At 48.8% G+C, this 24,085-nt stretch overlaps 1 pseudogene; it reads right to left on the bottom strand.

The window, feature by feature from the left end:
* The window catches only part of LOC136113450 (dynein axonemal heavy chain 9-like), a 116,692-nt pseudogene that overhangs the window by 62,151 nt on the left and 30,456 nt on the right, over positions 1–24,085 (bottom strand).

Here is a 24,085-nt window from a genome sequence, read left to right as displayed (position 1 = left end):
TGCTTTCCTCTCAAACATGCAAAACTCTATGTGCCTATACGTAAATATTACTATATCACAATACGGTTCTAGTTTGCTTTAAAGGGAAAAAAGGGTTATCAGTTATCACTACTGAAAATGATTGCAGACCTACGCACGAGCTTCATTCCCACCGAGAATCATAAGGGATAAGAAAAATGTAGAGTAGCTACTCAAAGGCAAAAGGCGGCATGAGTTATACAATGCAGAGAAAACCACCTGAATATGCCTAGGAAATCCTTATAAATATTTTTTTGTGGCTCAAAGTATATCAGGGCAATCAAGATGCATTAAACGCTGGGTCATGGCTTTAGTGAGACTGAGGGGAGAACAAGCACAGAATGACATTGAATGACAGAACAAAATGTTGGTAAAATCAAGGAGAGAGAGGATACAGAGTCTCAAGGGGAGTAAATAATGAATGTTAAGAAGACCACGAAGGCTGGGAATAGAGCAGCAGCACTGCAGAGCAAATGAAAACTCCACAAAACTATTGCTCTCCTCTACATGTGAAAATACCTCGGGAGATGCTGGTCTTCATGAGAAAACATCAGGCAAACATTAAAAAAAAGCCTCTCTTCCAGTGAATTGTGACAAGAACTCTTTTTTTTTCTCTTTTTTTCTCCAGGACAAGCTATTTCTTTGTGATCCAGATCAGGAACAGCTAGTGGCACCATCTGACTGAAGACAAAGCTTGTGCTCAGCAAATGCAGAACGGCTCACCTGGAACAGGTGTGCGATCCCGAGACCGGGTCAACAAAAATAACGCTTCAGCGCCTCTGCCTCCAGCCAGTTCCTCACGTGTTGGACACACGCCTTGGGAACCACTCCGACATTATTAGCATCAGAAACAGTTGCTGTCTCAGGGCATCAGGGCTTCCCTCGGATACACCGCGGCAGCGGGGAGAGGAAAGCGCCTCTGTCCTGACCTTGTGCATCCACAGCACACGGCTCTCTTGGGGTTTAAAAGAAGAGTTTTGTTCTGCAAAGAACACTTTTGGGATTCCCATATGGGACCTTTTACCACCTAACATGTAGGACCTTTTCAACTTCTGATAATGTGACAGGATAAAACTGGGGAGCGGAAAAGCAGGGGCTGATCTGTAAGGGAACAGGTCACCTCTTGCTAGGCTGTGGTGAAGATTGCCTTGCTGGTCTTTGACAACATGGAACAACATTTTCAGGAATGGTTACTGCAGAAAATATCTGCCTTGAAAGCTCAGGGAGGAGTGCCACTATTTCATTTAAACCATCGCAGGCCAGAAACCACTGGACAGTCACCTGTAAAATGTCCCTCCTGCTGTTCGGTGTCACCGCTGCCCTCGATCTGCAGCCACTGCTGCAGCCGGTCTGCACAGTTCAGGCTGTACCCTGCACGTCCCTCTGCCACTTTGATTTAGGCTCCCTAATTACAATTAGAAAGAAATTAACCTGGCATTGGAGCAAAGCAGGGGGTCGGGAAGGGTCCATGGCGGGGCCAGGGGAGGTGGGTGGCAGCTCATCTGCTGCTGTGGATGATTCATGGTAATGTCTTCCCTCACCTCCCCCACACCTCCCAAACCCGCCGCACACGTAAATCGAAGCTGCCTTTATGTATCAGTCACAACCCAACATTTCCACTCCAGATTTTCTGTAATCTTCCAGCAAGTTTGAAATGTTCCTCAGGAGTAAGCAGGATCAACAGCTTGGCAAACGCTGGTGTGCTACAGAGATCGGGCAGCCATACTGAGTGGAAAAACTGACGTTAAGGCTGCTGTGCGTGCTATCAGCAATGAAAACCTGGGGATGGGACATTTTTTGGGGTCCCAGTGCACACCACAGTGCAGGAGGGACATCTCTTCCATCACTGGTCCAGCCAACTCCCAAAAACTGCCTGCCCCACTTGGGAACTGGTAAGTGTTGGTATTAATGGGCATTAAAATTATTCTTAGGGCAATAGGATCAAGTAGGCTTATGCTATATTTCCCATTTGAAGATCAAAGAGCTAAAACATCCTGTGTATCCTTTCAACAACAAACTGTCATGTGGCTGTAGGCAGCAGACAAGCACCTGGGCTCTCAGACCTGCACATGAAGAACCAGTCACCCTGCTGCTGCTCGGGAAATTCATTAAAAATACCCGTCTTTATCTACATATTTCAGACATGAAATGACATTTACCGTCTTTCCATTCTCTTGTTGCTGGGTTAATGATGCCAAAGAGCTCATCATTGGTGACTGCCTTGGGGTTGAGGTCTGTCCAGACAGGACGTCGCTTCATTATCTGGTAAGTCCTGTTCAGGGATCTCATCACCTGAGACTTGCCCGTGCCCGCGTTACCCACCACGAAGACAGAGTGCCGGACCGTCAGCAACTCCTCCAGCTGCACCACCTGAGAAAAACACTCCCAAATTTTAGACAAAGATGCCAAACTGAAGTTCAGGTCTATAAAATAGGTCCCACTGGGCCACCTCTTTAGAAAGACGTGACCCTGAGACACAAGCAGATTTGACAATTGAGTTTGGTCCAGCCACTCTAATCACAATGGGGGAAATCCTCAGCCTGCAGATAAACTTTCAGCGCTGTTTATACTTGACAACCACCACCTGATGAGGCCCTGCTCTCCAGGGGCTACACTTTCATGAGCCTACAAAAGTTGGCCCCTTTGGAAGCCCAGAGACTGATCCAGTGCTGACCTCAGGAGCAGGTGCAACTGCCTCAGACCCAGCACAGCTGACTGCCCTCCAGCGAGATCTGCCTGCAAGGACAATGCTGTGCAGAGCTCTCTTTGTAGAAGCAAAGCTGTTTGAGAAAACCCAAATGATTTGATGGCGATGTGGGTGTAGCAGAAGATCTCTTGGTCTTACTTTGAGCACAAAGTTGTCCTCAGCCTGCAGCCGGAGGTCCAGCACAGCCTGCCTCACAAACGACTCAAAATTCAGGTCACGCTTCCGAGGCACATCCAGTGCGGGGAATAGATCCCCAATCAGCCCCATAAACACCGGCACATCATCCGTCACAATCTTGGGGATGTTGAAGTCACGAAGAGAGCGCATCAGAACCTGGTCTTCGGGTCGCTCTGGGTCATCTCGCTTGAGGGAGCCAGCAACAACCAGCACTGACTTAATGGCACGCAAGCCCCAGTCGTAGTGATCCTACACCAGAGGAAGAAAAAAAAAGAGGCATGAGTTTATGCTTAGACAGTACCATGTAGGGTGAAGAACCACCATTCCCAAACTGCCAGACTAGTAAGCAATGAAAATACATCTAAATCTGTTATTTGCATTGTGGCCAGAGACCTTCTCCAGCCTGAGTGACCTGGTTTCCATCTCAGTAGGTGAGATTCCCGTCAGGGACAGTATTAAAGAGTCAAATAATTCAGCTGTTCAGACCATCACATGGGCTCACAGTTGGCAGTAAGACAGCAGCAGGATTTGCACTCCAGAGACCAAAGCAATTTGTTTCACCTAAATCATAAAGCACCTATAGCAAGGCCAGCCAGCCCCCTGCATCTGCAGGAGCCACCAAGGCGAAAGGCTTGTGAGTCCATTATGAGGCCCCAAAGACCCAAGTTTCTCCACCCTGCCCATCACAAGATGACAAGCCTGTTTGGTCTCAGAGGAGGTCCAGGAATAAGGGGTCAGTAAAGACATTGCTGAAAAAGTACCACAAAACGGCATGAGAAGAACTCTCAAGCCAACAAACAACTGTTCCTATTTCTGTCCTGTTAACACCCTCCAGAGCACAGCTCGACAGCTGACTGCTCTGTGTGGGAGGCCATGGCTTCCACCAGGCCCCTCAAGGCACAGCACCAAGTTTCTGCGACAGAGCATATCCCACCCAGCCTCATGCTGGCACAGCCAAGATCAGGTTTGTATCATCAGGAATCCTGATTCAGGTCTCCTCTGGACCCAGCTTCGATCTACACAAATAATGACAAGGAAAAATCTGATTTGCTTTGCACTGACAGTAACTCTAACAAGACCTGGAACCAGCCTAAGGCTGAACTCAGAGAGGGACACCATAAACCCTTTGCAGGCAGGAGAATCAATAGGAAGAGACTGGAAAGCAAAAGGTCACTGAATACTACCCCAAACATGGTGTCATTTAAACTCACTGAAAGGTCTCCCATTAATGCAGCTGGTCAAATGCTTTTGTCCCTGCAGATGCTCCAGTAAAGCAGTCTGAAAATTTTATTGCTCCGATGATCACCAACCCTCTCCTCCCCCAGCAGCCAGTGCAAATGCAGTCATTAAATAAAAGCTGTGAAACGTTAGCCATGGAGCTGAGCAGCACAGTGCCATGTTTCTGCTGATTTTGGAGATTCATCATACCACTCAGCCACAGAACCAGGCTCACCTGCTTGGACAGGAGCTCTTTGCAGAGTTGGTAGAGAGTAATGAACTTCCTGGCTAACACCCGGGCCTCGATGAATCCCTCAGCCACCAACATAATTTCACAGATCAGCTCAAAGTCTGGCACAACCATCGCACATGGCCTAAAATGACAGGTGAGGAGGCATCGCAGAACAAGTATTTCTTGACTACAGGTCTTACAGGCAGCGCATTTGCAGCTTCATCTTCTAGGCCTTCTTTTATGAGCCAGGTCACCCTCTGCCTTCCCCACGACAAGGGACAGAGCTCCTTTGCCCTGCCTGTGCGTGCCCAGACCCAGGCCTGTTGTGCAAGGCTTAAACTACCTGCGAATGCCCTGTGCAAGTGAATTCCCCAAGGACATGAGGTCGAGCCTGGATGTTCCAAAAGACAGTTTCTGCCAGGTCACAAACCCTGACCTGGACTCACCTGAAGAGAGCTTTTAAATTCTCAGGTAGCTCTGTTCGCCCTGCGTAACCAGGGTTCATGGTGATGAAAATGCCTACTGATGGTACTAAGTTGATGTCTTCTCCAAGAAAATGGAAGGATTTCTTCTTCTCCCGTATTGCATCCTGCACGCTCTTCACCTAGAAATCAAGACAGTACTATAGTATCAGCGTTCACTTATGAAAAACACATCAGACAACGGTGCTTCCTTCGTTACTCTTGGCCTCGTGACAAATGGGGCTAATCACTGTTTTATTTTTTACCGGCAGCATAAAGCTTTATACACTGTTTGGAGTACATCAGCATGGCAATATCAATTTCCCATCTCAGTCAAACTCTGGCAAAGCAGAAAAAAGAGCTGAAGAGAGTGGAAAGTCAAAATGCAAAGGAGTTGCAAGACTTCACACCTTTGCTCCATGAGACAATGATGAACGTGGGTCAGGAAGAGCAACTCAGGAGCGGGAAATGTCCCCAGCACTGCCTGCATTCACCTTGGCTTTTGACATCACCTGTGGGACACTGCTCAGCACATCTCACAGCAAAAACACCACCAGAGGCTCCACCATCTCTGAACCAGCCAGCCCAGCAGAGGTCTGATGTGTGAGAGAGACACAGGGCAGTACAGGTATCCACAACACAGCCAACACCCAAACGCACTCCCCAAAGTCTATCACAATATGGGCCCATTATTCCCTTTCCCCATCTCACCTCTCCCCACACAGCGTTGCTCTTCAGGACATCCCAAAACCCTCCTGTGCCTGCTCCGTTCCCCGACCAGGCCCAGAGAAGGGGTAGCACCTCCCAATAAGCTTGGCCTCAGCTCAGTTGTAAACTGACCACTTGATATCACTTTTAAAGATTTTGGGACATCAGACGTTTGATTTAAAACCAAAACCAGAAGGCAGAAGCTGTAAAACCTCTCCTAACACCTTCACTCACTAATATTATATTGTTTTTTATATTTGCCTGATTGCAGCTTTGTTCTGCTCATTCCTCTCCTTCCGAAGAGTTCACCTCTCTGCAAACAGCACCTCAGCGAGGGGCAAATCTCTCTCTATTCACCGCTCTAACCTCACTACTGTTTGCCATCTCAAAGTAAAGCAATTAATCGAATTTTTCCCTGTAAGGAACCATATCGACATCAGCTGCATGAGTAAGACAGCCAATTAAACATCGCCATGGTAACACTCCTAATAGCAGCCAGGAGACACCATGATGGAATGACGGCCGTGCCGCTTTCTTCAGCTGCCACGCTCCAGCCAGGAGCGAGGGAACCATCAGCAGTTGAGTCATTCCTGGGCTTCTTTTGTTCAGCTTCCCTTTTTATTTCAAGATCCTCAAAGACTTTTTTTCAATGACAACTTTAAACTAGGACCTGACGGAAGAGAAATTGAGAGGGAATGATACATAAACTCTTGTACCTGGCTGGGGCTTCTCTGGGATGCCACATAAGGTACCAATTATGAGTGAAACAGATGAGAAGAATGAGGAGTTCATGGAGGGGTTAAGAACAATGTCTTTGACCGAAACATTTACAGAAGTGTAGAAACTTCTGAGCTTTATATCTTTCTATAACACTGAGCCCAAAAGGGAGTCCAGGAACAATTCAGCACCTCAATCAGATATTAGGATCCTAAAACACGCACTCAGCTGACAGTTGGATCCTGAAGAACTTGGGCACTTTGGCACCTCAGTTTTCTGCACTGAAGCCCCCCAAGGCTTCCCCTGTATAAAATAATGCCAGGTTTCCTCATGGGCTGGTAAGAGGAGGGGAAGGAGGACGCGAAGTGACAGATTATATATATAAGCACGAGAGCACAGGACTTTCTGGCACGATGGGGAGGCCAGTCTCCCTTCCAGCCCTTCTCCAGGGATGCTGCTGCGCTTCACACGAGACTCACCAACACAATGCACTGAGCAGCTGAACTACAGAGGAGATGAGAAACCATTCGCCAGGGGAAACACCCATGCCCAGCTGGGCACCGCTCCAATAGCTCTGTCCCAGGTTTAATCCCACGGTGTCAGGGTACCCTGGGCAAGCGCGTCAGCAAGGGCCGCAGATCTGCCCCAGATTCCAGCTCCCGAGTGTCACCAGCTGACACTGGCTTTTGGGAGCACCACGGGGCTGCACACATTCCTCCAAGGAATGGTGCCAGTTGGCCAGGAATACCTTCCAAAGCCACTTGGCAGAGCTGTCGTTACAGACACCAGAACTAAATCCACAGCCATATAGTTTTGGAGACAGGTTAAGAAAATTAATCCTGAATGTATTCCCATTTCCTGAGTATGACACACAACCTGTGCCTGACCAGGGGTGATAAGGAACCCCCAGAAGTCCAGCGGATCTGCCCCAAACACCCCTCTTCCCCTCTGTGAAAATTATTCCCTACATTGCAGACTGAGCAGCCGCAAGTCAAGGCAGCTTCTCTGTCTTGAAACGATGTGCTGCAATTATCTCACAGCAGATTAATGACACGAGTGCTTTCCTGAGGAGGAACAGGTACAGAGCCATGGTGCGTAGTGGTCTGGGAAAAGATGCTGCAAAGAATTGTCTTGGCACAAATGCTGTAACTGGGGCAAGAAAAGTGACAAATATCTTTGCAGCACGTAACTGCGACATCTTGGCAGTGCTGTGGTATTCATGTGATTAATCTTGAGATCTAATCCCACACCTGCCTATACACAGAACTGAAACCGGCAATATGCAATTGCCATTTTTACCCTTGCTCCAAAGACTGCAGAACGGCTCTGCTCTGTTTGTATTTATTTATGAGTGTTTCTCCACTCACCTGTACAGCAACCACAGAAAGGACCTCAACGGAGATCCTGTTAAATTCATCAAAACAGCCCCAGGCTCCCGTCTGGGAAAGGCCTTTGTAAATATTCCCACAAGACTGGAAAAACAAAACAAAAACAAAGATTACAAGAGTGAAATCATAAATGGAATCAACTCCAGCAAAAAATTGATTTTATTTCCCAGCCTGTTTATTTATAGCAATTTACAGTCTATTGTGGGTATTTAGAAAAGTGCATGGAAACAGCAGGCACAACTCAATTATAATATTTATAGCTCTGCGCAGCTTGCCACTTTATCTGCTAATTGCACTTTCTCGATATATCTGTGCACCAGTTTCATTTAAAGGTCACTTGTGCTGAATTACTGATGGTCCCGTTTCCTGGGAGAGCCCATAAGCTAAATGAAATACGATCCGAGGCTACCAAAATCACTGTACCGTGCCAGACTGGCAGAGAGCAAGACTCAGCCTAATGATTCAGTGCTCTGTAGCGGCTGAAGGTTCACTATGTTTTGGGTTTATTCTGGGAGAGGATCCTGAGAAAACCAGGACAGGTCCCTCCCCGTGCCAGGGGCTGCCAGGTCGCGAGCACGCCGAGAAGAAACGACCAGGGTCCAACTATCAGCACAGCCTTGGTCTCAACTGAACAGACCAACATTTTTGAAGAATTGCACATGAAATCTAACTCCAGAAAGGAAGGGAAATGCATAATGAGGCAGAGAAGATAGTTCGGGTCTCTGCCTCCTGAAGAACCTTGTGCAAATCTTAGAGAAGGAACGGGAGGAGAAGGAAAAGGCATTCAGCTTAAAGGAGTGTAGCAGGGATTTGGAGAGAGGTGATCACAGAATCCCAGCCTGGTGGGGCTGAAGGGACCTCTGCAGATCCCCCAGTCCAAGCCCTGCTCACGCAGGGTCACAGAGCAGATCACACAGGTGGGTCCAGGCGGGTTTCAATGTCTCACAGAAGGAGACTCCACACCCGCTCTGGGCAGCCTGGGCCAGGCTCTGGCACCTCCCAGCAAACAAGTTTCTGCTCATGTTCAGATGGAGCCTCCTGTGTTTCAGTCTGTGCCCGTTGTCCCTCACCCTGGCGTTGGGCACCACTGAACAGAGTCTGGTCCATCCTCTGACACCCACCCTGAGATATTGATCCCATTGATCAGATCCCTCTCAGCTTCTCTTCTCCAGCTCAACAGCTCCAGCTCTCTCAGTCTCTCCTCACAAGAAAGAAGCTCCAGACCCCTCAGCATCTTTGTAGCCCACTGCTGGACTCTGTGCAGTTATTCCTTCTTAAACTGGGGAGCCCAGAACTGGACACAACTCCAGATGTGGCATCACCAGGGCAGAGCAGAGCGGAAGGAACAACCTCCCTTGACCTGCTGGTCATACCTCTCCTAATGCACCCCAGGTACCATTGGATTACTCTCATCCTTCAGGTTTGCTCGGGCCCTGAGCATCCCCAGCCCCATGTGACCGCACTGCAGCCGAGGTGGGAGCCATACCTTGTAGTCCATCTGCTCGGAGCAGTTAAACACGTACACCATGATGCCCAGGGCTCGCCCCAAATCTTTCGTAGTCTCCGTCTTGCCAGTGCCCGCAGGGCCTGCAGGTGCTCCGCTCATGGTCAGGTGCAGTGACTGGGTCAGGGTGATGTAACATCTTTCACAGTGAATGATGAATGAAAAAAGGAAATATGTCCAATAGGTCAACTGTGGGCTGCAGGGCAATAGCACTAGAGCATTGCACTCAGCAGAGCCTCTCCTCTGAAAAGCTGTACGTGAGCAGGGGTCATGTCTGAGCTGAAAGCCTTCTTGGCATTAATTACCACCTCTGCTCAGCTCTGTTTTCTCCAAGAGATACTCATCTTCCACCAAGGTCTGCCCAAACCTCTTCATGTCCAGCTTGTGTTCTCTCTGGATCCTCATACAACTCATGGATATTGGGCACATCTCAGGCAGTATGAGAAAAGGACAGCTTTTCTGGAAGACCTGTCACTGACAGAAACCTGCTCAGGTGGCCTATGAGTGAACCCAACTCAAAGCTGCAGCAAGTCCCAAAGTTTCTCCATCATGTTGATGATGGACACTGGGGTGGTGTCCACATGTGAGTATCTATACTACCTGTATAAGCCACAGAGGTGTAGTCAATATAGCCAACAAAACCTGATGATACCTGGGGGCTTGACGCAGCTGACTAACACAGGTGACTAGAGCCACCTGAGATGCTCTTGGTTGCTGAAATGTCACATAGGGTGGAGAGATATGACAAGGGGTCCATAGGAGACTTTTACACTTCTGGATTGGCAGCTGGAAGCCAGGTGGGACAACACAGAGTATCTCAAGTAACCCTAGGTGTCCCCACTGAGGCAACCAGGTAGATGTCTGCTTCAAGATGGGATGAAAGCTCTCTAGACTCACCAGCTTTATGGACTGCGGACATCTTGTGCACAGGAAGACACCCACAAGTGTTTTAATGTGTGAGCTGAATCCCACCCAGGGATCTGATGTACAAATTCCCCAGAGGGTACCACCAAAAACCAGATAAGAGTTAGAGCTCGACCACTGGAGTGCTGGGACATGGAGACAGAACAAGAGGGATACAGGTGTCTGAACTAAATCCATCTTTGGTTGGCATCTCTCTCTCTACCTGTGTGGCAAAGCCCAGCTATGACATTGTGTCCCAGGGACTTACCTGTCGGTCAGCGGAGTGATCACAAGCCGAGGGGTATTGCCAAGGTATTCATAGGAGTACAGGAACTGGGCGTCACAGATGTTGGCAAAGCAGTGCCGTTCCTCATCTGACCATCTGTGCCGGAGCTGTGACAGCCAGATGAAGGCCTGGGCATTGTCCACCTGCAACACACCCACAAACACCATCACAGGAAGGCCGGGGATGCCAGACACATGCAGCTCGGGGGCCAAAATAGCCACTGCTATAAAATTTTCATGGGGGATGACTGGTCCTCACTGCAAGGCAGGTGTGGTGAGGAAGGCCGCCTCCTTGCAATGCGGTGAGAAATGTCACCTCCCCATCTCCCATCAGTAAAGGGGAGGAACCAAATTAGTGACCACATTGGTGGGAGAGGAAAAAATCAATGGCCAAGAGAAAGAGCCTTACAAAAAGACTCCTGAATAGATTTAAGAAGCAGCAAGTCATGAAGAAGGTCTCATAACGCAACCAGAGTGAGAGAAGGAGCAGAGGCCATCTAGACAAGGAAGAGGTTGCAGACAGCACCAAGGAAACAGACTGGGGACAGGTGGACAAAGACAGGCATGGCCAGCGCTCTCTGCACAACCAGCAGGCAGGTCCAGATGCATCACTTCACCCCAGGCTGGACCGAGGCACCACTGAGCCCAGCTGAGCCTTGAAGACAGAAACCCTGTGAGCAGCCTGGCTGCCTCTGAGATGACACAGATGAGGGAAGAGCCACAACCCAATACATTCAGGGCATCTTCCCACCCACCTGCAAGGCTAAACACTTGGCATGGTGTCAGGGACAGGGGAGTAGTGTGGGAGAGGTGTTGCAGGAGAAGGGAGTCCCACATAAGTCCCTGTGGCCCCACACCAGACAAAGGACGCTACAAAGAACAAAGCTTGAATGCTTTTTCTTACTTTCTAAAGTCAAAACTGAGACTGAGTCCAGCAGCCTCCCAACACACCACCATCATCCACCAGCACATGTCTTGGCACCAGGACGCAGTGCCGCGCTCTCACTCCTGGTGTGAATCTGCAGCAACTACAAGTTGGTGTTGCAGGGCCATGACACAGCACAGCTCTGCAGGCTTACAGGGGCTTTCTGCACACTTACTACAAACATTGTAGAAATAAATTTAGTCATACGTCTCCCACTGAGACCGGCAGTGATCTGAATGGCCAGTGGTTGGGCCCCCTGAAGCCCCCTCTCCAGCACCCACAGAACTGTGCTGAACTGCCAACACCAACCTTCTGTGCTATCATCTTTGCCACCACATCCCGAGCATGCACGTCGATGGTGCAAATGGTCATGATTTTCTGCCTGTCGCCCTTGGAGAGCTGCCCGATCAGCATGGTAACGAGGGTGTTCAGCTGGGTCACTTGCTTCTTGTGATATTCCTTCATCGCATTCTCGTAGCCTTCCTCCACCCTGGCAAAGGCAATCCCAACCTCGGTTGTCCACCAGATCTGGGTGCAGCAAAGCGCCACCTAGGGAAATAGGCTGGTTCAGTATCAGGGAAAATACCAAAGCTTCCTTATGTTCAAGAGTGTCGGATCCACAGGGAGATCAAGGATGAAACATCCGTGACATGAAATTAAGTATTTTTTCATACAGTAGTCACAGCAGACAGTACAACAAGGATCTGCTCCATGACATTCATTTAAAACACCATATCAGTGATAGACACATTTAGCAGCTAGTTATAAGTAAATCAGCACCTTTCACATGCCTGACACAGCAGAGGAGGAAGAGTTGGAGACCACGAGGTTGTCAGAGGTGCATCTGAGGGGCTCTTCACTCTTATCAGGCCTCACCACTTTGCCTTCCTGCTGCACCTCTCACTGCTCTGGCTGTACAGACTGCACTGCCCAAGCCCCTGGGCTCTGTCACCCAACCAAGAGCCCCAACCAGAGCATGGAGCTCAGTCTGAAAACTCCATCAGGAGACCGCCAGGATAAAGGACAACTCATCCTCCCTCTCTCCTGGATAGCAAGGTGGAGGCCAGAAACATGCCTGTCCACAGCTGCTGAAAGAAGGGCAGGGCAGGACTGATGGGGAACCCAAGAGCTACCTTTCCACGAGCCAGCCTGAGTGGTGATAAGAAGCAGTGGCAGATACCTGGGCAGGATAGTCAAAGAGCCATTGTTCCCTTGGTTTTTCCTCATAAGCCATGACGGCTTCTGTCATCTCATCTCTCACAGTAGCCCTCATGCTGTCTAGTACATGACTGAGCCAGACTTCAACCTGGAAAAGAGATTAAATCCCAGTAACACATTTGCTCTTCTTAAGTGTCTTTGGTAATTAGTGAAGATAGGAAATGAGGCAAGCATCTCAGTTCTCTTTAGACTGGACATGAGGGAAAGGTTCTTCACCCAGAGGTGCTGGACACTGAACAGGCTCCCAGGGAGGTGTCACAGCCCCAACCTGACAGTGTTCAAGGAGAGACTGGACAACGTCCTCAGACACACGGGGTGACCTGTGGGGTTGTCACTGCAGGGACAGGACTTGGACTCCATGATCCTGGTGGGTCCCTTCCAGCTCAGGACATTCTATGAGTTAACCAAACCTCACAGCCTCCTTCAGACTGGGTAGATTTGGCTAATTCTGGTACTGTAGGATTAGCATCTACTTCCAGACACCAAGAACAGAAGACAGATTTTTTTCTTGAACTCTAGCTACAGGAGGAACCAAAATGAACTCCGTCAATGAATAATTTGGTCAGGTGTGTTCCACCTCCAGGCCATGACAGAATCCCTGGTGGGATGTGGGCAGTCTGCCAGCAGCAGAAGAAAGATGCTGCCAAACTTGGGAACACAATTCCTGCTGAATTTCATATTTCACAGGCAAAGCCCTCAACAAGAAGACAGACTGAACGCAGCAAGCTCCATTGCTGGGGAGCTCAGTAGCCGGTATTACGTACTTTAGCTTCCTGTAATAGACCATGCAGAAAGGTGAAACTACCAGGATAGATAAGCTGAGCAGTAGCTTGATTCTTACATTTCATACTTTCACTCGTGGTATGAAATAATGAAGACTTGAGAAACAGGTAAAAGGCCTTCTCCTGCCAAACACACCCGTGCAGAGGTACTATGGAATAGCTTAGTCTCTTTTCAGTCTGCATCCCCTCCCTCACCGAGGATATTTGTAGCAAGCTTTAAGACTAACCTTCAAAAGGTCTTAGAAAAAATCAAATTAAAAACCTAGTCAGAAAAATGGCACAGCTCTTTCTCTCACAGTGGACTGTGACATCCACGTCCCCCCTTAGTGAGGACCTATCCAGAGTGACACGAAAGGTTGTGGTGTAAGGAGGTACTAAATCACCACCTCTTCCAGCTTTTCTCATGCACCAAGGGAGAGCAGTGAAGCTCTATGACGTCTTGGCAAGGGATCTCACACGAGGGGCAGGGGAGCAGACTCCACCGGACAGTTTTGATAGACAAGGACTTCCCTCTCACCTGCCCACTGCAGTCACGGGGCTCGCTGAAGCTGACGTACTCCTCCTCTCTACTGTACATTCCCAGGCCAACCTTGGTTGGCTTTTGCTCAGAGTCCAGCTGGAATTTCATCCTGGCCAAGCTGTCAAAGAGTTTGGAAAGATGACGTTGCACCTGCAAAACGGGTTGTGTAAATAAAGCAACCGAGATAGGACGAGCGGAATGAAGATCACTATACATGTCACAAGCAAAATCATGTTAACAAAATAAGGACTTTGTTCATCATCCAACACTCGCCTTTTGCTGTGAACGTTTTGACTGGTTTTATGCACCAACCTCTGAATAAAAGATGCGTCCCAAACCAGGCCAAGCAGAGCTGTGCAGGGGTGGGTGGCAACCCAAGGAAGTCCTGCCTTGGCCACAGCCACTGTCTGACCACCAGCTGTCTTACCTCTTCCAGGCTGTGTTCTGCTCTTCCCCTGTGAACAGGCCATCCCAAAGACCTTTGCATGGGGGAAGGAAGAAGTGGCTGACTAGCAGATGTCTCCTCTGCCTAAAAACAGAGACGTCTCCAAGCCCTCGGTTGTCAACACTGTCACATTTGAATGATCGGTCTGTGGCTCTTTCAACAACAGATGCTGTTTGCTGGCATCCCAGCTTGGGGAACCAAGCTCAGCAACAAGTTTTGGCTGAGATCCTCAAGAAATGGTTTCCCCCAACCTCACTGTATCCCAGCAGAAACAAACCCACTGTTTTTATGGTATCAAGAACATAGCTCTGCTCTGTGCAGTGCTTTCAGAACCATCTGCAAGCATCACCAGGGACAGATGGGACAACATACGGTGTGCGCATTGCCTTTCAGAGACGACAGATGAAGGCCAGCAGTGAAAGAGTTATTGTTAATCCAAGTGAGGGTGGGAGAAAAGGCACTCAAGAAAGGATAAGCTACAGCTGAGTCCCTAGACAGCATCTTCCACCCTGACATTACTGACAGCTGGAAAATGTGAAGGTGACATAGTGCAAGGCTTACCAGCTGTGGGTTGGTGCCATTGGAAAGAATATCCAATAAATCTGCTGAAGAAACAAAGTAAAATCTGGGAAAGGCCAATCTTTTCATGTCCAAATATTCAGCCAAAGCCTTCTCACACAGGGACAACCTGGGGAGAAGAGCAGAAAAACAGAGCCCAGGACAGGCGGGTGAATATCCTTTAATGTGTCGTGCTACAGTTTGGGTTATCGAGCAGATTCTCCCCTCCCATGGGGAAATGCCAGACATGAGCTGAGCCTGCAGGCTGGTCCTTTACAGCATTTTCCAAATAGATAACAAAGCACATAGTAACTCATAGATCTCTCTCCACTCCCAAGGGTCAAACAGACAAAGAGTCAGAGAATCCTCACCAAAAAGCAGAAACACAGGTGGAAGAAGAGGCTAGAAAGGCTTTGCAGTCTGACTTACTGTTTTAGACAAGCTCTCAACTGCCACAGGTGATTTCACACTAGGATGAAAGTTTCCAAAACTGCTTTTATTCTAATGAGCACATTTTAAAGTCTGATTCAAACCTACTCAGCTTTTTGTGCTTGTGAAGCCTGAAAAGAAACTTGTTTGCTCCGTTCTAAAATGAATCTCTCAGTGTTTACATGTTAAACTGCTGCTGAGCTTTCAAAGTTCATAAATAACATGCAGTTAGTCCTCTGTGGGGAACATGGGCCTTATCTGTTTAGGAAGTAAAATTAGATCTCTGTTTTAAATGGATAGTTATTACTGACACAACAGCTATCACGTTAACTTGTTAGGTGTGTTCCAGGTAGAGTAGCTCATATGTTAGGTGAGAACTGCATCCATCTCTGGACATTAAGGTCTTTCTCAGGGAGTTTAGTTATACCATCTGTGAAGGGTACACACACAAAGATAATTTTGTTAATTAAAGCACATGGGATCGGCTCTGCTGCAGATATCCCTGCTTGGACTGCTAAATAGATATTTAAGACACCAAATTTGGGGTGGCAGTGAGGCCACATGTTATTAAAACCAACTGAGTGCCTAGCTTTGTATGTGTGCAAATCAATATTCAAGATAAGAGTTTGCACATACGCAAAGCCAGAATCCACCTTGGGGGCTTCAGGGTGATGGATCATGAATAAAAAGACTCAATGTGTGAATGCAAAGAACGCACAGTCCAGAAGGAAAGCCTTGGAGCACAGGTTAAACCAACTTATTAGAGCTGATCCCAGTCTCTGACAAAATCCTGGGACTGAAGTTGTACCTACCTACTCTGAATGTCCTCCAGTTGTTGGGACAGACCTGGTTTATTGGTGGCCTCAACCACATTTGGGGTTTTCTGAGTTTCATAGGCCAGTTCTTTAAAGTCCACATCAATCCCTTCAAAGCGTTTGGAGTCCTAAAAAGCAACACAAACATGTTCATGGTAAAACATGGATTTTGTGCTAAAGGTCTCCATCCTCTGGGTGCTGTCTTTGGGTTGAGGGGAAAACCTTCTGTCCAGTGCAGACAGGGACCCCTCCACCATTCCAGAATGGCTCTTCCACTGACTTGCCTGAAACTAGTCTGCAAACAGGCACTTGCCTTCTTGTCACTGTATCCCAAAGGGGTTGTGGATAAAGTGCTCCATGCAGGAGGCAATGTCTAGGACCAACCATTTTCATGGGATTTAATTCCCCTTGGAAAACCTCATAAATCTCTCTCTCCCATGTCCAGGTGAAGTACCAAGTTTCCCTGGCTGCAGCAGCAGGAGATGCTCCCACACCGTGGAAAGGCTCCCAGCCTCATGTGAGTGCACTCCTCCCCTCCTGCTACAGCACAGGAATCCCAACACCCATCCACAAAACGGGTACGATGACTCTTGTAGAGGAGAGCCCTTCCTTGCCTTCAATGAGGGTATGGAAACCCCACGTCAGCACCGGAGGCCCACATCAACAATGATGCTCCATATCTAACAGGGACTCTGAATTTCTGGAGCTAAACACTGAAGAATAAAGCAAGCTATGTTCAAAACATCTCTGCTCCTCCCTTCTTCCCAGGTCAGGCCTCCTAAGTGAGGCGGGACACTGAACAAGTGTTCCAAGCAGTCCAGGTAACACTTCCACGCTACCCTGTGTTCAGCCCCAGGAGCAAGGCTCCATCTGGAAGGTTGAGCCCTCCCTACACTCACGCCACAGATCCAGCTCCAGGTGAGCATCCCACAGCCTGTCAGCACATCCCCCCAGCCCTGGATGCATCCTGAGGGTGCTCAGCTACAGAGACTCTGAGCTTCAGTCTTTCTTTTACGGAAGAGAAGCTGCTGACTGAGCCACCTGTGTCCCTGGAGCCAAGAGGGCCCCGTGTCCTGGTGCATCCAGCACGGCACGGCCAGCCGGGCAGGGAGGGGATCGTCCCGCTCTGCTCTGTGCTGGGGCGGCCTCACCTGGAGCATTCACTGTGTGCAGGGCTGGGGACACAGGAGAAAAGGAGATAAAGCTACTGGAGTGTCCAGAGGAGGGACATGAACTTGGTGAAGGGTTCGGAGGGGAAACCGTATGAGGAGCGGCTGAAGTCCCTGGGTTTGCTCAGCTGGAGCAGAGCAGACTGAGGGCAGAGCTCATGGGCTGCAGGTTCCTCAGCAGGAGCAGGAGGGGCAGGGCTGAGCTCTTCTCTGTGACAGTGACAGAACCCAGGGAATGGCAGAAGATGTGCCAGGGAGGGCAGTGGGACATGAGGAAAAGGTTCTTCACCCAGAGGTGCTGGACACTGAACAGGCTCCCAGGGAGGGGTCACAGCCCCAACCTGACAGTGTTCAAGGAGAGACTGGACAACGTCCTCAGACACATGGGGTGAATTGTGGGGTGTCCTGTGCAGGGACAGCAGTTGGACTTGACAATCCTGATGGGTCCTTCCAAGTCAGGACATCCTATGGTTCTATGGTTCATACCACTGCCAGACAGCTACTGAGATGCAGACAGCTGCCCAGCAGGATGCAAATGTAAATCATGATGCAATTTCATACATGACATTCGATAGCTCCTGGATATTAAGAGCTTGCTGGCACATGGTACAGCCTCAGGGCACTGGTTATCAGCACCTGTATATATTGCCCAGTGAGCGAGGTGTGCCCAGAATCATAGAATCATTTAGCTGGAGGAGACCATTGAGATCACTGAGTCCAACCATAACCTAAATCTAGTACTAAACCATGTTCCTCATCTATACATCTTCCAGGGATGGTGACTCCAGCACTGCCCTGGGCAGCCTGTTCCAATGCCCCACAGCCCTTTGGGGAAGAAATTGTTCCCCAGATCCAACCTCAGCCTCCCCTGGCGCAACTTGAGGCCATTTCCTCTGCTCCTGGCGCTTGTTCCTGGGGAGCAGAGCCCGACCCCCCCTGGCTCCAAGCTCCCTTCAGGCAGTTCAGAGATCAGAAGGTCTCCCCTCACCTCCTGTTCTCCAGCTGAATCCCCCAGGTCCCTCAGCCGCTCCCATCACACTTGTGCTCCAGCCCCTCACCAGCTCCATTCCCTTCTCTCAACTTGCTCCAGCACCACAAGGGCTTTCTTGGTGTGAGGGGCCAAAAACTGCCCCCAGGACACTCAGCACAGCGTGCTCTCTGAAGCAGATGGAGGAACAGTCCAAGCAGAGCAGAGTGCAGGGTTGGAGACAGAACAGTGTGTTGTCCAGGGGTCAATGGGCTGCGCACATCCCCTCGTGGGTGTTCGTCCCACAGTGGTGCTGTCAGCGATGCTGCTCGTGAACAGGGACGGGGGTCACACAGCCAACTGTGGGTCACTCGTGAGTGAAAGGCAGGTTCCTCCACAGGGCTGCGAGTGGTCCAGCGGGGCCAGGAACAAGCTTGGAAGATTTTCTAAATAATCAAGAGAATAGGGAATAAGACTGGAAGCTGGACTCAAAGACAGCCCTGAGGAGGTCACAACCCTGAGGAGGGCATCAGTGACAACTCTGCTCAATTTTCTGAAGCTGAAGTGGGAGAAGAGCTGCTCTCCTGCTGCACCAGCACTGGAGGCAGGGAAGCGGATACTGCAAAGCTGCCTGGTCCAGCTCTGATTTGACAATTTGCACCATCTGAGTAATTATCTCCGTCTTCTCCCCTCCAAGGAAAGAGGGAACATGCCTGTATCACTGAAGGAAGCCAGCAGCCTCCTGCTCAGCCTCCAGGAACTCTGCATCTGCTGTGCAATGGTGGAGGGGAGGAAAAACAGTTTCTCAGCAGGGTTCAGGCACAACCAACAGTACAAAAACATCCTGGGGCAACACTGGGGAAACTGCTGTAGCATTAAGGGAGCCTCCAAGAAAGCAATGCAGCAAGAGAACAGTCCTGCCTGGGGGAACACGGCAATATAGACAACCTTCTTCTGTGTAATGGAGGCTCTTCTTCAACGCTTTCCACACAGGAAAAATAGGATTTGGGATTTCATACCTTAGGAAGCTGTGCCCGTATATCTTCTGAGCCTATGAATATGCTCTCCAAGTGAGACCACGTACGCTGCACTTCGAACCAGAGAGAAATGACGGAATCTGTTGTGGACAGCTTCCTCTGCCATATGGACACTTCCTCCAAGAAGAAAGCAATACATTTGGATGTCATTAAATTCTGCAGCTGCACCTGGTTGTCTTCTAAAGTTTCTATGAGTTCCTCGTCTGACTTCAGCAACGGGATGTTCGTCCGGGGGTGAGGCTCATACTGAAACTCCATGGTGCTCCAACTCATTTTTAGCTCCTTCAGGACTTTCTCCATACTCATTTCTCGTACCGCTTTGTCCACAATGCCACGAACCTCATCCTCAAAGTTATGGAGGTTGAGCTTCAGGAGGTCAGCCAGCGTGGTGTCCGAGTCCATCACAAACCTCACACCCGTCACCTGCATCAGCTGATTCCAGTGCCTTTCCCTAATGGCGGGATTTTGAAGTTCTGCCACAGCTTTCAGGGCCGTCAGCATGTTCTTCACCTTGCTGTCCAGCCCAGTGAAAGCATCCCACGCCCTCACCTCCTTATCCAAATTCCGAATCTCTCTTGCAAACTTTTTACACTCCAGATCCATGTTTTCCACGTTAATATCCGCCCATTTGGTGGTCTGCCAGTCATCAAGGCAAGTGCCCACAAGGGAGATCATATCCCAGAGCTCTTTGAGAAGACACAGCTCCTTTCGGCACTGCTTCAGTCGTTTATAGCCTGGCACTATGACTTCAAACAGACCAGCTGATTCATAAATCGAGGTCATGGCTGACTCCATTTGTTGAATCTCAATGTGCTTTGTGTCCAGCAGTTGATAAGGCTTTTTGGGGTCAAACCTAGAAAGAAACGTTTATTCTTCATAAGTGATATTGTAACAACTTCTAAAGAAAACATAAAACAAATGGTGCCTCTGAGACACAAAGCAGACATGATACATCTATAGTACCCATTGATGGTGCAGCCACATGGCACTGCTGACAACCCCTTTAAGCAATATTGTGCACTCAGCATCCAGATTGAATCTCTTGCTAACACCTTACAGTGTTTGCAGGGACAAAACACCCAGGGCATAACAGATACAACACCGTGAGCAGGTAGGAAATGTATGCAAGGGTTCAAGAACACATCCTCAGGACACTCCGAGATGATCCCATGAAGCTTTTCTTCCTCAGGGCTTCTCTGATGTTATAATTTCACTGTACCTGAATGGTGCTTCTTTCCGAAATCGCTCTCTGAATCTGTGTTGCTCAACATCAAACGCCGCACAGCTCTTGCGCACAACTGTCATTTCGTTCGCCTGCAGAGGAGCCACATGCTGCTTCACAGCTATCGCCAGCTTCTTTATATTGTTCCATTTTTCTGGCAGCTCCTGCAAGCAAAATTTAAATGGCGGTAGGCAGTATTTGCTATTTGATATAAGATGTGACTGATCTGTTTATGGACAATCACAGAACAGGAAAAGCAACAGATTCCATGCCTAAAACTGCAAGGAAGTTTTGTTGTGATGCAAAAGCTAAACACAATTTGGGATAAAACTTATCAGTTATCCACAATTTTGAAGACGAATGAAGACTGAGACTTTAAAACTGACTGCTCTGATTGCAAAAACATGTTAAATAACTTCAGAAGAAGGGTCCCAGACCAGATCCTGGGCTCCCAGGATGGCTCGGTGGTTGAGAGAGCACAGTTCTCCTGACACCGAGCCCAGCGGGACCCAGAGCTGGCTGGAGGCAGGAGGGTGGGCTGAGGATGCAAGTTCATCAGATCGTCCGGCTTCCCAGAGCTAATTAAGAAACAGAGCCTGGGAAATTTCCAGCCAGCTCTTAGAGCAGAAGATATTATGCCAGAAGGACTTCTACAGAGCTTTCTGGGGCAAATCCCTCCAGCCTGCCTGTATAATATTAGTACTAAATAAGACAGTTTCTTTCTCAGGACTGCATCCAAGCTGCTGGTGCACAGCACTGCTAACAATCCACCCTTTGCACCTGGGATTTTATTTAGAAAGAGATTTGATTTCTTCTCTTCTCACCAGACTTCTCGAGCCAAATCCTCACCCCAGACAGTGACACCAGCCAGGGCTCTGCTGTCCTCAAGTCCCACAGCTTTGCTCTCCCACTTCCCCAGGTACTGCGCCAGCCTACAGGAAAGACTTTGGGCTTCTTTTCATCCCAGTGCACATAGTTGAGAAGACTAATGGAGATGCACCAACACTATGCAAAGAAGCGAAATAACCTGGAGGCAGCAGAGGCGGCCAGAGCAGGGCCAGTCCCTCCTGAGGGGTCTCTTTCTGGCACTTCATGTTCCAGTCTCTGTAGAAATCACTATCCATGACCATAGCAGGGCACACATGGAGCTGCTTCCTTGTCCTTCTCATACAAACTATCAGCTCCAGCCCATCCATCTTCATGGCCATGGAGGGAGCGGTACCTGGAGGAACTTACTTTGGTTTTCCTACTGTGTACAGCAGTGAATGAATTATTCAACTATGTGTTGCTGTCACTTGCCAGAAAGAACGAAACTGTTTTGTTATCTCCTCCATCTGAATGGCTGCCCTGCATACCTCATTTCTTCTGTCAGAAAAATAAATCAGTTGTTCAAATCTACACGCACAAACAGGCACCAAGCAAGCAGCTCCTGGGCAGAGGAATCAGCAGAGCTGGGTTCCCCATAGCACCATTGTTTATGCTGAACTGAAGCTGCTGTAGCAGCCAAAACATTCATTTAATGCAGCTCTTCTGTTTTTCAGGGTGTCTGTAGGAATCCAGTTATCTTTAGGACCCTTACCCGTGTCAGATTTGGTGATACAACCATCCGTGGATCACGGCTGCACCAGCAGAAAACTGGGGGATTGCTAAACCCCGCTCAGGTCCCATCCAAGCCTGCAGCAGAGGGAGGAACTTCTCCCCAAAAAGCTCTGCCTTAAACCTGGTGTCCTACACAGAGCCCTCTGCACACAACGCCCCGTGACTAAGGGGTATCCATCAGTACGCAGCCACACGCTCCTCCACCGTAACATGGTGACTGCTGCCAGTTCCCCAAGGCTGGCTGGGCATCCCACAGGCTTTTCCAACCTTCACCTCATGGTCCCCTGTCCAGAAATGAGAAGAATTCCCCAAAGAAAAATTGATTCATCAGGGCCAGATGTGGAAAGGTGCTGAAATACTTTCATAACGTGCTCCCAGTGATGTCCTTTGGGTCAAGCAGATTGGGTGTTATAGACCTAGTGGAGGACTGAAGTCCTATGAGAAGGCGACTCCTCTGCCAACATTATCCTTCCCATCTCCACAGTTGCCAAGAACCGGCTTATTTAAAAATAATTATAATTCAAACTAATTAACAGATGTATTTGAAAATGCATTAATTTTTTTCAAGAGTAATCGCTGAGAGTTGGAGCAGGCAATTCTATGTTTTTCATACATAACAAAAGGCTTAATCTCTGCTTTAAAAGAAAAATCTCAATATAACTCCAAAATTTAGAGCTATTAAGGCACATCCCACAATAGTAAAATACTATCCACTGAGGCCCTCTAATGACAGGGAGTGGGGCTTTAAATATTCCTGCAATGCTCTTAAGCTCATACTCTTTGACGCTGGCTACTTGGCAAACCGCCGTGCCCACCGCAGCTTTTCACCCACCTCCAGTTGCTTATAGACTTCCTCCGGCAGCTCTTGCTCATACGTCTTCAGCAGTTCGACGGTTTGCTTCAGGGGCTCGAACATGGCATCGGTGACACTGTGCCTTTCCTTAACGGCCAGGAGATGCCCCATGATCTCCACCAAACCATCATAATCGCCTTTTTCAACCTTTTTGCTCAAACCTTTGTCAGCAGTTTTTATGAACTCGTCCAGGTCAGACAAGCTGTAGAACACAAAACAGGAAAGCACCAAATGAGAGCAGTTCCTACCGGAATCATCCAGGCAGCTGGACTGGCACGGAGAGGGAAAGGCCTGGCTAACTCTGCCCATCACATGGCAACATGCTGAGGGCATCAGAACCACAGTTCATGCTCACAGGGATCCATAGATGTGGTACGGCTTCCTGTGAGGAACGGATAAATGGGTTGGGACTTCACAGGTTGGAGAAAAGGCATTTGAGGAGCACAAGTCTTACGAGGAGCAGCTGAGGGAGCTGGGGCTGTTCAGCCTGGAGAACAGGAGATGAGGGGAGACCTGATCTCTGCAACTGTCTGAAAGGAGGTTGGAGCATGGAGGGGGTTGGTCTCTTCTCTCAGGTAGCAAGTGATAAGATAAAATGGCCTCAAATTTCTCCAGGGGAGGTTCAGATTGGGTATTAGGAAAAAAATTATTCACAGAAATGGCTGTCGGGCCTTGGAACAGGCTGCCCTGGGCAGTGGTGGAGTCACCATCCCTGGAGGGGTTGGATAGACATATAGATGAGGTTCTCAGGGACATGGGGTAGTGCCAGAGTTAGGTTATGGTTGGACTCTGTGATCTTGATGGTCTCTTCCAACCAAACAGATTCTATGACTCTATCCTATGATTCTATAAGGGAGACCTGTGAGCTCGGGTCTGTGGTCTGAAGAGAGTGAATTTGAAAGGACAGTTTTCATGTCATCTCTTCCAATACAAGAATTCAACAAATGAACCTGGTAGGTTGTAAAGCTACAACAAACAGGGATTCTTCTTCGCACGCTGCCTTATTTCAGAGGGTAAGTCTCTGCTGCAGAAGGATGCAGATGTTAAAAATTCACAGCGGTTCAGAAAAGCAACCGAACATTTGTGGGAGAAAAAAAAATCCATCCAGGTCTTTAGATACAAAGGTACAACCCATGACTCTCAAAGTCCTCAGGTATGAATGGTTAGAGACAAGGAGACTATTTGGGGGAAGTTTCCCTACCTGCTTCTTGATCTCACCAGCTGCTGG

The sequence above is a fragment of the Patagioenas fasciata genome, chromosome 32, assembly GCF_037038585.1.
Source record: "Patagioenas fasciata isolate bPatFas1 chromosome 32, bPatFas1.hap1, whole genome shotgun sequence".
Taxonomy (NCBI): Eukaryota; Metazoa; Chordata; class Aves; order Columbiformes; family Columbidae; genus Patagioenas; species Patagioenas fasciata.
The sequence above is the reverse complement of the archived record's forward strand: the minus strand, read 5'-3'. Positions and strand labels throughout refer to the sequence as shown.